Consider the following 13,495-nt stretch of genomic DNA (forward strand, 5'->3'; position numbering starts at 1 on the left):
ACTTCTCAGCTCTGCTTTTCAAACAATTTAGAAAATAAAAGCCAAAGAAAGCCTTAATTTTTCCAGATATCTGGTATTTTCCCCTAATATATACGTGCTGCTGGTTTCAAATTTGAGTTATTGTAAAACATGAATTATTTTCTCTAACCAAGCCTCTGTGATTTGACATGTCCTCAGGCTGGAGTTTACCACTTACAGATGAATGAATTCCCGTACTTGTGCCATTTCAAATAACAAAACATCCTTCCATGACAAGATTTGAGCTCAGGAAAGCCATCAACTTCTGCATTAAAAAACCCAAACCCAAATCCATCAATATGATCCTTTACAGGAGTACCTTATTCAGAAGATTCTATTAAGAAGCCACAATTCTGCAACATAGAACTTTGTTACATGACTAGCAGACTTCTTAAACTTTCTTCCAAGCTGCACAGGAAGTACCATGGAAATGCAATTTGTATGGAATGAATTCTAATTATATTTATTTTACCTTCATGTGAACTATAGTACCTGGAACTGAATTTCATGACAGGCCTCTTCTAATCAATATGAAGATTTGAAGACGTTGTTCTGTAGTGACTGGCTCTATCTTTGAAAGCTTACATTCTTATGCCTTTATCAGCAGATTTTCATGGCTGTTGTACTGCAATTATTTCCACAGTTATTTCAGTGGTCTGTTGATAAGGTATTTGAATAGTTTATTTTTTCTCTTCCCCATGGAATGTATTTTCACCAGTTGCTACTAAAGGAATGTAAGACACAGACAAACCTTGTGTGCTTTCTCAAGTTGTTTCAGTGCTCAGTGTTGTATATGTAACAATGTACATAGAAGTATGTTTCTTTTGTTAGTAAAAGTTAAAAACTGTCTGATTCTTCCATAACTCAATTTTCTTTTGAGCATCTTGAATTTATCTGATTCAATATATGTATTGAATTTATAGTCTGTGGAACTGAACATCATGTTGGCTATTTAGCACTGAACACTATGCTGCTATCTCAGGAGAAAATCAGCAGCTGCTTCCAGTGATAAATGCTGCACAATGAACTTGGATCAAGATCTTTATCTGACATCAGCCGACATCTCTATTATAGCCAGTGCAATTCTGATTAGCCATTGAGGTCATCTTTGGTAAATAAACAGTATGACAGTCAATAGCAACTTATTGACTGTCACAGTCAATAACACAGGAGAGCAATTCAGACATTATTTAGAAATGAAAGAAATGCTTTTTTTTTTTTTTTTTTTTTTCCGTTACTCCACATATTTCTGACTATCCTGTCAAAGGAAAGTGTCTCTTCTTCTCCTTCCCAAACTTTTTCCCAGTTTGCCTGAGATAAAATAGGATAATTTGAGCTGAATAATGAATGTTGAGCCAGTAAGTAGACACACCAGAAAGCTTAACTGAACTCAATAAAATAAAATATGAAGATTGTAACAGACTAGAACTTAAAGATGAAGTGATTGCATAGAAGTTAATTATAATTTTAATTTGTATATGTGGGCCAGAGAAGTGTGATTTTAACCATAATTAATCGCTGAAATACTGAGGTTCAGTAGTAGAAACTTGGAGACTTTCAGAAGGAAAACTTATGAGTCTTGAAAGATAATTTTTCCAGCAGGCACCAAAGTGCCTACAATGCATTACAATACAGAAGCCCAGAAATCTTCTAGTGCTGTGGAAAATTGTACAGATGTTCATACTGATATGAACAGGCAATAAATGTGAATGTGTAAGAGCAAAATATCACCAAGAGAGGGACTTAAAATGGCATGTGTGGCTGACACCTGAAATAGAAACAATGACTAAACCCCAGTGACTCACTGAAGTTAGACAAGATAGAGAGATAAACCAGTCATTTCCTGAAGGGTGCAATAAGACATCCAAAATCAGCATACATTCAAGTAGAACCCAGGAAGCAGTGGTAGGGGCTCCAAAATTGATACCACTTGTCTCAACAGCACCTTTGCAAGCAATCCTGGACAGACTGTCTGGACACAGAGCCTTGGTGTTTCAATGCTCAGCAAACTGCATACAGCATGCTGCATGCCTTGGTCTCTGCAATGAGCACAACGCAAGCATGACAGAGTGAAATCAGCTGTACTTTAAAATTTTAAAAGCTGTATTTTAAAATAAATGATGATGTATTCCTACAAGGTGTTGCACTGAGATACGTTGTTGCTGCAGCACTTGGACGTTATTTCTTACAAGGTGATTTGACAGTCGTGATGTTTGCAGGACTTTCAAAAAAAGTATAAATACTATGAATGCTGTAGTAAAGAATTCAACATTCATTCATATAATGTGTTAAATGAAATGCATTAATTGCTGAAATGAAAAGCCATCTCTCATGTTAGAGTGTAAAAGAAAACCTGCACTCCTAGAACTGTGTTCATGGCATCCTACCACAGACCTCAAGGGTGGTTCAGATGAGCTGCAGCCACAAGAGCACAGAGCTGAATCCTGACAATGGAAAATTGTAGGAAAACAATATAAACATGCTTAACATATATCTGCAGAGCCATTTTAGGTGACTTAATGGACCTGAGATGGCCACGTAGAGCTGCCATATTACGGCACAGGATCTTTTGGGGATCTGTGAAGTGTTCCTAGTAATGTGCCAGCCTTGTGATACAATAAACATGCTGCTTTGAAAATACTGCAAAATGATGTTTTTTTAAAGGAAGTCAACTTGGTGAATCTACATTATAATTAAAATTATAATGAGTCAAAACCGATCTCTGACACAGATTCAGTGCAATTTCATTTTAATTCAGCGTAACTCATACAGTTATTTGTATCTTCTTAGAATGTTATCTTTATGCCCAAAAGATACCAAGCTATCCTAATTGCAAGGATATGATTTGTTTTCCAGATGTAGCTAAGAAGTAGAATTAAACTGGGACTTCTTTCATGGGATTAGACAGCATTCACTTATATGTGTGCACTGGGAAGCTGGTACACAAGCTACTTTTGAGAAGCATTTAATTCAACCTCTTAGAGGAGCTCTCTATTTGAAGTGATCTTGATAATGTTGGAAAGCCTAAAAAATCTAATACTTTCAGTATTATTGGATTTAATGTCCATTTCCGCAGTTTATATCCTGCATCTACAGGCTGCAGTAGAAGTGCATCCTGCCACATGATGAGAAGTGACCAAAACAATATGAAAACATTCATACCTATTTATTATCTGGATCACCAAACTTAAACTACAGTACAAATGAATGACAGACTACATCCTTATTTTTGATATGTCTGTGTACTTTAGTGTTTATCCGAGTCTAAACAAATTCTTGTTAAGCCACAGCTTTACTCGTGCAATAAAGTGACTGCACAGTCTGTGGTGCTGTGAATTCTGCATTCAGGGAGAGTCACAATGACAAGAGGATGAAGCTGAAGAATGTGTGATCTACAAAGCACACTCCTCTCAAAGGCCTGAAATGAAGCACTCCATCACTCAGACTATGTCTGCAAAAGCTTTCTGAGGCACACAACAGAAGCAATCTGCATTTCAGGGCAGCCTGCCCAAGCTCCAGCTCAGAGGGTTGCACAGATAGCCCCAGCCAGAAACTGAGCTGAAGGCAGAGTCACAGTCTCTTACAGAGAGGCAGAGGTTATACAGGGGAATTATACAAAGGACTTTTTGTAGACTTCATAAAACTCAGTACATCTCCCTTGTGTTTGTCCCCAGTGCTCCCACTTCCTTCCCCTCCCCTTCCCTTCCCTTTCCCTTCTTTCTCTTCCTTATAAGGAGACACCTATACATATTTTGGCCTTGCTTAGCCATTTGCTAGCATCTAACACCAGCAAACTGAAAGGGAATTTTTTGCCTGCTTCTGCATACCTCTACCTTTCTCTCTGTGGACTCATTCTCCCTTTTTGATGCTGAGCAAGCTTTAGCAATCTAATGACTTTTTTTTTGCATGTGATTTCCTAAAATTTGGTCAAGATCTCCCATGAGGTCCTTCAAAGCTTCATCTGCCTTTTGGCATGTTCAGAAGACCCATGAGAAACATTACAAGCTAATGACGTAGCAAGGTGTTGAGCTTCCTAACTGTGCAAGTTTACTGAAGGCTGGGCATGCTCTTCACTTCCCACAAGCAGAATTCCAAGCTTATTTAACACCAATTTCAAACAAAAAGTGGAGAACTAAGTCCACATCTGTCAGTAAATACTATGCTTATGTGACTAAAGAGTAGATTTTAAGAAAGGAATTTTAATGGTAACAATAATAATTTTCTTTTCTGATAAGCTGAGTTCCATCTTTTTTTACCTACTGCAAAATGGAGGAATGTTTTCTGCACTAGATATTTCTGCTCAGAAAAGCATGAGAAGTCAATCCAAATAAGTGCTTTGAGTTATTCAGTGATATCAGGAAAAGTACATTTGATGAAACACAGGGATTTTCTGTTCACTGTTTCTCAGGTTGGTTTGCTGCAGTTTTAGTTCCTGACTGGCAGATCTCCAGAGATCTGCCTGCCTGTCTGTCTATTCTTCCTCTTTGTTGTATGCTCTTATCTTAAGTCAACTTCTCATTAAGGGGATTTTTTCAGAAGCAGGAATGTTATTTTAATGAGATTTTCTTTTTCTGTAACACAAAAAGTTCTTCCTTTATTCTTATTTGGTAAGCACACACTGACAAAATTACAAACATTTATGAAACAAGAAACCTGGATAATTATAGATCATTTTACCCCACAGGTAGATCAATTATTTCTTTAATCAAGTTATGCATAAATTAAGTGCTATTCACATCCAGGCTGGTATTAATTAAAATGATGCATGATTACTGCATAATTTTAAATCTCAGCAGATTGCAGAGTTTGGCCTAGCAAAGGACTTTGTTGTTTTTATTTCTCTGGAATCAAATTAATTGTGCTGTTACAAATTCTGTATTCCATTTCTACTCATTTTATCTGCCTACGGTTGTCTCTTCTGCAGACATTTTTTACCATAAATTATAGAATTGTAAAGTTTGGAAAAGATGTCTAAGATTCAATAGTCCAACAGTCAATCCATCCCCACCATGCCCACTAACAGTATCCCTCAGTGCCACATCTACATGCTTCTTGAACACCTGCAGTGACAGTGACTCCACCACCTCCCTGAGCAGCCTGTTCCAACGCATCACCACTCTTTCAGAGAGGAAATTTTTCCTGATACCCAACCTGAATCTCCCCTGGTGCTACTTGACGCAATTCCCTTTAGTCCTGCTGCTGCTACTTGAGAGAACAACGCCCTCCCACAAACACACAACCTCCTTTCAGGTAGCTGTAGAGAGTGATGAGGTCTGCCCTGAGGAACCTCTTCTCCAGACTGAACAATCCCAGTTCCCTTAGCTGCTCCCCATGAGACTTGTGCTCCAGACCCCTCACTAGCTTCATTGCCCTTCTCTGGACATGCTGCAGGCCCTCGATGTGAGGGCTCAAAACCAAACACAGTTCAGTTGGTTGTTAGAGGTGGAATACCAGTAGCTATCTCCATCCAAGAATATTCTATGGCCAACAGGGAATAGTTAAGAGAGACCATGCAGGTTATTAGTTCTTTTCCCATGTTGTAGACCTTCATATTTAAGGCATCACAAAGAGCAGGACACCAAAAAATTCTATATGAACTTCTATCTTAAAACAAATATTTCTATGTTGATCATGTGCAAATACACTCTACTTCTGTACTTTAGACTGAAAAATACTGATACTGAATACTGATACTGAATATATTCCAGCTGAAACAATGATTGATCCAAGTTAGATTTGCTGGAAGCTCAAGCATTTAATCAGGTGGTTTTCCAGAGAAAACCTCAGGAACATTTTTGAATAACCTCATTGAAGTGAATTCAAGGATTCTTTAGGAACCTTTGTAATATGCAACTAAGTAGTTGTCTGGTTTGCTACTCTTGAGACTGTAACAAACGAGCAGTACATCAATTAACCACTTGATGGTGCTAAATGTTTTACACACTTAACCAAAGTTATTAACGCTTCAAAAACGACTCACTTTTTGAAATACAGTTCAAGTTGAAGCTTGAATCATATTTCATTTTAATGGGAAACATATATCTGTCATTTGATATCATGGATATCTGAAGATTTGGCATTACCGCTCACCTACTATAACTTTAGCACTGAGAACTGTTCTAAGTGGGCATGTGTGCCAGTGATTCATCTTGCCTCCCCCTCTCAAATCCCCACCCACCTGGTATTTACATCCAGTAGGTAATGACAGCCTGGTATGCACAGCTCTCTGATGGGCTCCTTTTACACGTACACATCCCTGCCAGCATGTCTACCCCATAGTTATCTGCTTTCCAAAATCAGCATAATGTCCTCACCCTTTGCACTACTCTCACTTATATTTAAGCCTAAATAAAAATTAACTTACCTGAGTGGCTTGACTCACCAGTGGAAGGAGGCTGATTCCCTAAGAGCAGGTATGAGAGCAAGCACCCTATGCAGGTCTTTTTGCCCAGTTACTGGGTCATAAGCTTAAGGAAGTCTGTAGATACCTTCTAGTATGCATAGTTTGTGATCTTTCAGCCTGGACTCAGGCAGGATGACATACGGGATGCATGGGAATGCCATATCTGGAGAAGTGAAAGTGGCTGCAGCCTGACACCTTGTCAGATCAGGCTGTGTCATCATCCTTCGGCCAGAGCACTGAGGAAACAACATAAGACAGAATGCTTTGTCCCTTTATGTACTCCCATTGCTGGCTGTACCTTGTGTCTTCAGAGGTAGGGAGAAAAATACATGTCAAGGTATATTTGTAAAGGGAAACTGTGAAAGCGATGCTGAGTGTGAGTGCAGAGGAAAGAAAAAAAAGGAAATATAAGGAGGGAAGGTGCAAAGGGACCTGTCTTGGGGATACCTTGAAAATACTAGGATGCTGCTGAGAGAGAACAGCAACAAAGCTACCCTGAGATGCAGGCCAAGATGATGATTGTGCACCATCCTGTGCATGAGAGGAAATTTTCTACCAGACCTATGAAATTCGCCTTGTGACTTGCTGCAATTTGGAAAAGCTATGTAACTGCACTTTCTGACATCTCTGCTAATGGACAAATGTCTCAGACACAGGTCTGCCATCATCTTTACTTTGCTTTATGTCAGTTCAGTATGGGACCGTGGTATCAGAAACCATACTAAAAAATGACAGTAACTTGTACAACTTCAGAAGTGTTTGCAAAACATACATAGGCATAACTATCTCACTGCCATTGTGCATACTGTATCTTATCTGCTACCTTTGCATGACTAAGCTGTTTCATAAAAGTCTAAGCAAATCATATTAAAATGTGTTTGTTTCCAACCACCTCCCCAGCCCAGGAGCTCAAAGATTGAAGCCTGCCAGAGCACAATTAGAATCAAAGTGCAAAATCATACCACTGCCTCCTAAACACTAGCATGCATTCCAAGCATTTTTCAAGGCAGGCTTTTCCTGGAAAACTGATCTTGCTTCCAACTTGCTTCTAGCTCCAGTTTCTAATCTGCTGAATGAAAACAGCATTTAGTAATGAAAAATGTTGTTCTGAGGCTTTACTGCTCTACATTCTGCTTGAAAGGACATTTCTGTCTGTTCTGTGCAAGACCTCTGCTATCACTGCTCTCCTGCCCAGTTTTACTTTTCAGCTCCCACCCTGCTCATCTCAGGTGGGATCCTTGGCTCAGGCCAGCACTTCCAATGGGCACTGACACCAAAAAATCTTCCGTTCTTGATTAATAAATAGAGCTGCTCTACTCTTAGGTCACCTGTGGTGGGAGGGATCTTTTAGCACATATGAAGCTTCATACGTGCTTCATTGTGACTGTACATATCGTGCGATGCAGCCTTGTTGCAAGTGCTGCTGCTTAAATGTAAGGATGAATGTAAGTACTAATGAACCTCATGTAATCACATGGACAGGACTAAACAAATAGTTGAATGATTAACAGGGTTCAAACTACATACATACACATGTAATAGGTACTTAGTAACACATTTAAATATTATAATGAATATTGCAACGTGTAATAAAGCATATAGATAAAATCCAGAGGAAAAGATAATCTGCATATAATAAATATATATGTACAATCTACTGATTCAAATAATGTGTATGAGGTGTGCTTGACACAGGATGTTGTGATTAATGAAAATTTGTCTATTCAAAATTTTGTCTATTCAAAAATGATTGGGAAAACTCACTTAAAAAATAACTTTTGAAACAATTAGACTGAAAAATACCACTTCTCTCCAGAAGACTTTCTGGGAGAGTGCTTAACAAGTTCTTATACGACCCTAATCATGTGTTATCAGAGTGCTTGATCCAGCACAAGTGTTCCTACAAGCTGTCAAGAACAGAAGTTGGTGATTCAGGTACACTGCTGTAGGCAGGTAAGCCACTGCTTGGCTGAACACTATAACCTCTGGAGGGTCAGAAATTGGACTTAGTACGACTGTTCCCTCTTTATTCTGTTCATGTTCTCCCAATGTCCACAATCTTGTCTAAAATATTGGAGAACTGCCTATTGAGATGTAGAAAGGAAATCTATGACAAAAATGACCTGAGAGTGAACAAGCATTGGAAGCAAACATGTTGCCCACAGTAGCCAGGAAGAAGGTATTTATGGTCAGTGGAGAGATCATTTTATGAAAATCTCAATGGTCTGTCCCTGGAGTTTTTTCAAATTGCATAGATTGAGGGAAAGAGAAATGGAGATCACAAAAAAATGCATTTCTTCATATTGAAAAAGAAATAATTATCTACAATTTCATTATGGTTATTAGGGCATTCTCTTTCCACAGGATATTTATACCACTTTCCTTTTGCCTTAGTTCCAAGTGGCAGCCACCGGCTTGAGACTGTAATTCTTGGAAGAAAATATTTATGTATTTTATGGTGACAATTTCATTGATTTCCTTACCTAAACATTGCTGTGTCCGTCATCTGAATTTTTATCTTTCAGGTCAAACTGATAAATTTTAACAAATAAAACAAAAATCCATCCAAATAAATGCATTCAGATACAAACTTCCATACCTAGTGTCTGATAGCATTTCACACAGCCAACATCAAATTGTTACTAACTTCTTGCTGAAAGCAGTATGTTTTAGTATGCTAAATCTTTGAATTCTGAATGCATGACATTGGTCCCCATTCCTGTGCAACTGCAATAACGTTTCAATTGAAGTAGTTCTAATTGCTTGTACTGATAGGAGTTGATGCATAAACAAATGATATTTGTGAGTTGTATCAGTTTTCTGAAAACATGATATTAGGCAATGTTAGTGCATCCAAAAATATGTTGGTAAGCAAAACAGTTTCTAGAGTAAGTGAGTTATGACTAATTTTCCTTCTCACATTTGAGGAACACTGGGCCATTTTCAGCTAGTCTCAGTTCTTACGCTTTACTCTCAACCAGTGCTGCTGCACAGCTCCCAACTAAGAACTCTTCTGTCTCTTTCAGATGACTAGCAGTGGGTCCCACTTAGAATTTAAACACGTACATATATCTAGTTGTAGCTCATCATGACCTGTGCATACAGCATCTTCTGAGGGAAAACACTATTCACCACATCAAACTGAGTTTTCTCAGGATGCAGTACTCATACTGTGGCTCTCTGGCTTAGTAACATGTCCAGTGGCCAGACACAAAGCAGCAAAATGTTATGTTTGATAGACTATGTCAAATCTGCAGAGAACTGGAGCTCATATGACGAGGCAGCAACGTACCAAGGACCTCGAGTGATAGGGGTATGGAGATAATTAGAACTTCAAATACCTTTGAACTCATGCACAATAAAATGCAGGGTATGCATCTGGCTAAAATCTATTTTGAAAACATAATTATAGTCTCCTCTGCAAAGCATTGTAAAGACATATGCCTTTACGCAACACTTTTCAAACAATTCCTGCCCGTTTAAAATATGAGTCTGGGCTGCATTCTTGAAAAAGATAAACCAATGTACTTCCAAGTATGTGGCATCTTTTCAAAGATACCACACATCCATCAGACCCACCGAGGTCACACAGTGACATCATCCAATTTCAATGCATTTATGAGCAGTTCTCCAGTGATTATGTCTACTTCAATTTCGTATTCTGTTCTTGGGCAAGAAGTATAATATCCTTATTCAGAGAAATGGCTGCATTTCTTTATTTTTATTGCATGCAAAATGTCTCATAAAAATTCCTTAATTTGATTTATAATAGCAAATATGTTTGATGTGCTGTTCTTCTACTGGTTCATTTTTAACTTTCGTTAACTCCTGCACAAATTCATTAAGTGCCTGGTAACAGAAGAGCATGTCACACAATATTACTTAAACATGATGTAAACCAGTAACAAACAATAAATCTAATGTCACATCTCTTAACCCACTTGATCATTTCCCTTTTCTGGCAAGGTGGGCTGTCGATAAAATGAGCAGGCATGAACGTGACAGGTTCAGCAAAATGAAGTGCTTTGTCTCCTAAGGCTTCACATTTTTGCCAATATAACCAAACTTAATAAGAAAGTTTTCTACACGTATAGTTATATTTAACTATATTGGGCCTTTTGAAAGTGATCTGTTACTGATGCTTGCCCCTATTTAAGTAAGGAGACAGGCTTAGATGGACTGCATGGCTCCTGATGAACCAACGTTTTGAGGATATTTATCTGCTAGGGGGAAACAAGAGGCAAGGCTGCCTTCACCCAGTAATTTTATTGTCTCCAGGCTGGAATGGAACACATGGGAAAGCATTTGCTTCTGTATCAGCATTCAGAAATCAGCAAATTTTTCCAAGACAAAGTAACTTTACTCCAGCAAATAATGCCCACAAGGAGCACTTAACTGGCATAGCTACCACAGCATAATTGCTTTGCATTAGCTATGTTGGTTGATTGCTTTGCCCCCAGTTTCTTACACCCCTAGCAATTTACCATGGCTGGTTCTACTGATTAGAGCAATGCCTTAACATCTTGAGGTCTCTTTTCCCACATCAGAAAAATTTCAGAGAGGAAGCTGTTTCGATGGTAGTTTCAGAAAGTTGAAAAACACATATTGATAATATTACTTGTAGTGTTTAAGTTTATGACAACAGATATAATCCAGACAGAGTCTTCAGTCTTTTATCACTTGTTCAGTTTCAGAAGTGACACATGGGTGAAGGTCTGTGGCTCTTATAGTATGCACAGTGATTATTAAAGTTAAGTTTGTTAAGTAACTTCTAATTTGCTACATAGATTTCACAATTTTTTACTAACTTGATTATGCACACGAGCCATCAGCTGTATAATGTAAATATACTCTTACAAAATCCATGTGTCTTAGCTGAGGAAATATGAATGGGAAAGAAGGTGTGGTGTTCCTGGCTACCTGGCCAGATCTGCAATTGGGTAGAAGCCAGCCCATGCAGACATGCAGAAGACATGCCAGACTTACCCCTCAGGTAGACAGGGAGTACGGCAGCTAAGGACAGACAGCCACCACCACAGCAGTTCCTACTCACATTTAAGCTTGCATTTAAACTGCCTTTTTGGGGCACTCCTGATCTGTCAGGCTGTCAGCTGGATTAACAGATTTAGGTAGAGGCAGCTGCTCCTCACTTATCCCCTGCTCAGGCAAAGCCATGCCGTGGGCTGACGAGGGGCCCCTGTGGAAGATGTGATCTTATGACAATCATGTTTCATGCCTGAATGCCTACTTATGGGTGAAGCCAGTCTTCTCTGTCTCATGTCCTTTTACTGCTATAAGAAAGATAATACAAAGAAAACATAAAACAGAGACAGTTTAATAAATGATAGTTAAATGGAGGCCATGTGTTGTCTGTCATCTAAGTAACCTGTTGTTCTTTTTTTTTAAATAGCATGGTAATTTGAGTGGTGACAAAGTTCTTGTTGTAAAGGAATCTGAGAAAAAAGGTAACAGCACTCATTGAAGGCCCAAAACATTGAAGGCTTTGTTAGAAAGCTGTACCACCGAATTAATGTTTGATTTGGCAGAGCTTTGCCAATAGCCAGTTTATTATGAGCTTTGACTTGTCTGTCACCTCATAAAAGCCAGATGAAGTTACAACAAAAACATGATTTTAGACATATTTTAATAAATAATAAGCATATGGCAAAACTGAAAATTATAGAATATGTTGTTTGACAATAAAAAATGTTAAAACCCAGAAGCCTTGAGGGAAGCTCTGAGAAATGAGAGGCCTCTCGCTGTGGCATGGCAGCCACCTCACAGCATGCTATTGGCACACACGCACTGGTTTTCCCACAAGTGTTTTCTGCTTTGTGAGGTGCCAGGCACTGAATACTTGAGGCTTCTGTTACTGCAGTTTGACAAGATATGAGCAAAATGAATATCCGTATCCAGACTTCCAAGCCAAGGGTGGCAGGGAAAGGGTGAACTGAGAGATGACCTTGGTTATACAGGAACTCAGAAGAGCCTTCAAGACAGTTTCTCTGCACACCAGTTGACAGCCAAAGGCTGCCCTGCCAGCTGAGCTGCAGGCCTAGGTAAAACCCAGGGCCAGGACTTTGCTGTCTTCACTGCACCCAAATCCACTGAGCCAAACACAGAAGAGACAGAGACAGAAGACAGACATAAGTGGGCAGTAGGCACTTAAAATGGTAGCCATCTCATTAAGAGACAAAGGCTTCCGGAGAGGAGGAGGTGGAGCCTGGACCAGTACAGAACACAGAGTTGGAGGAGTTCATCACTCTTATTGGATAAAGAAAACATTGCTCATCTTCAGATCATTTAATATTACAACACATAAATTGTCAAGGACGAAGAAAGAAGAGCTGGGGAGAGGCTGAAGTGACTATGAGTGGATGCAAAGAAATGATAAGGGGGCAAGGTAGGTAAAATTAGGCTGAGGCAACAACTTTGCTTATACGAGGAAACAAAATGAGGTGATGGTGAGAAAATAGCATGCTACGAAGTGGATAGGTTTCCACCACTTCAGAACTCTGTCAGTGTTTTATCTAGAAGCACCTCTGCCTGAAAAGCAGGATAGCATTTTCCTCAGGAAGTAGGATGAGGGAGGCCATCCCCAGCATATCAGTGCTGGAATCTACTTTGATATTTGCCCTATCTAGTGACCTTCAATGACAGATGATAAAAGGCCAGATCAAGGCTGTAAGGAATGAAATATCCTACCTCTGACAGGAAGCAAAACCAGATGTCCAGGAAAGGAAGCAAGATAATGCAACCGAAGTTCCGTGACCCAAGAATGGGTATTCTTTTAGTTTAGTGGCCTACCACAAACTTCTCTTGTAACTTGTTCTGCTCTGCCACATCAGCATCTACAATATCCTTTGGCAGGAGATCCCCCAATCTTTTGCTGTTTGCATATTACTTCTTTGTTAGAGCTCCTGTTAGCCTCATTTGATGCTTCCTAGTTCATCTAATGAAGGAATATTGTCATTTTTGCTGTACTCAAATAGAGACCTATTAGAACGAAACAAACTGTGCCAGCTGTATCATTTCAGTGGTGAAGAGCCCTTCTTCTACTTTACTGTTCATCAA

The sequence above is a fragment of the Phasianus colchicus genome, chromosome 2 (genome assembly GCF_987193195.1).
Source record: "Phasianus colchicus chromosome 2, bPhaCol1.hap1.1, whole genome shotgun sequence".
NCBI classification, from domain to species: Eukaryota; Metazoa; Chordata; class Aves; order Galliformes; family Phasianidae; genus Phasianus; species Phasianus colchicus.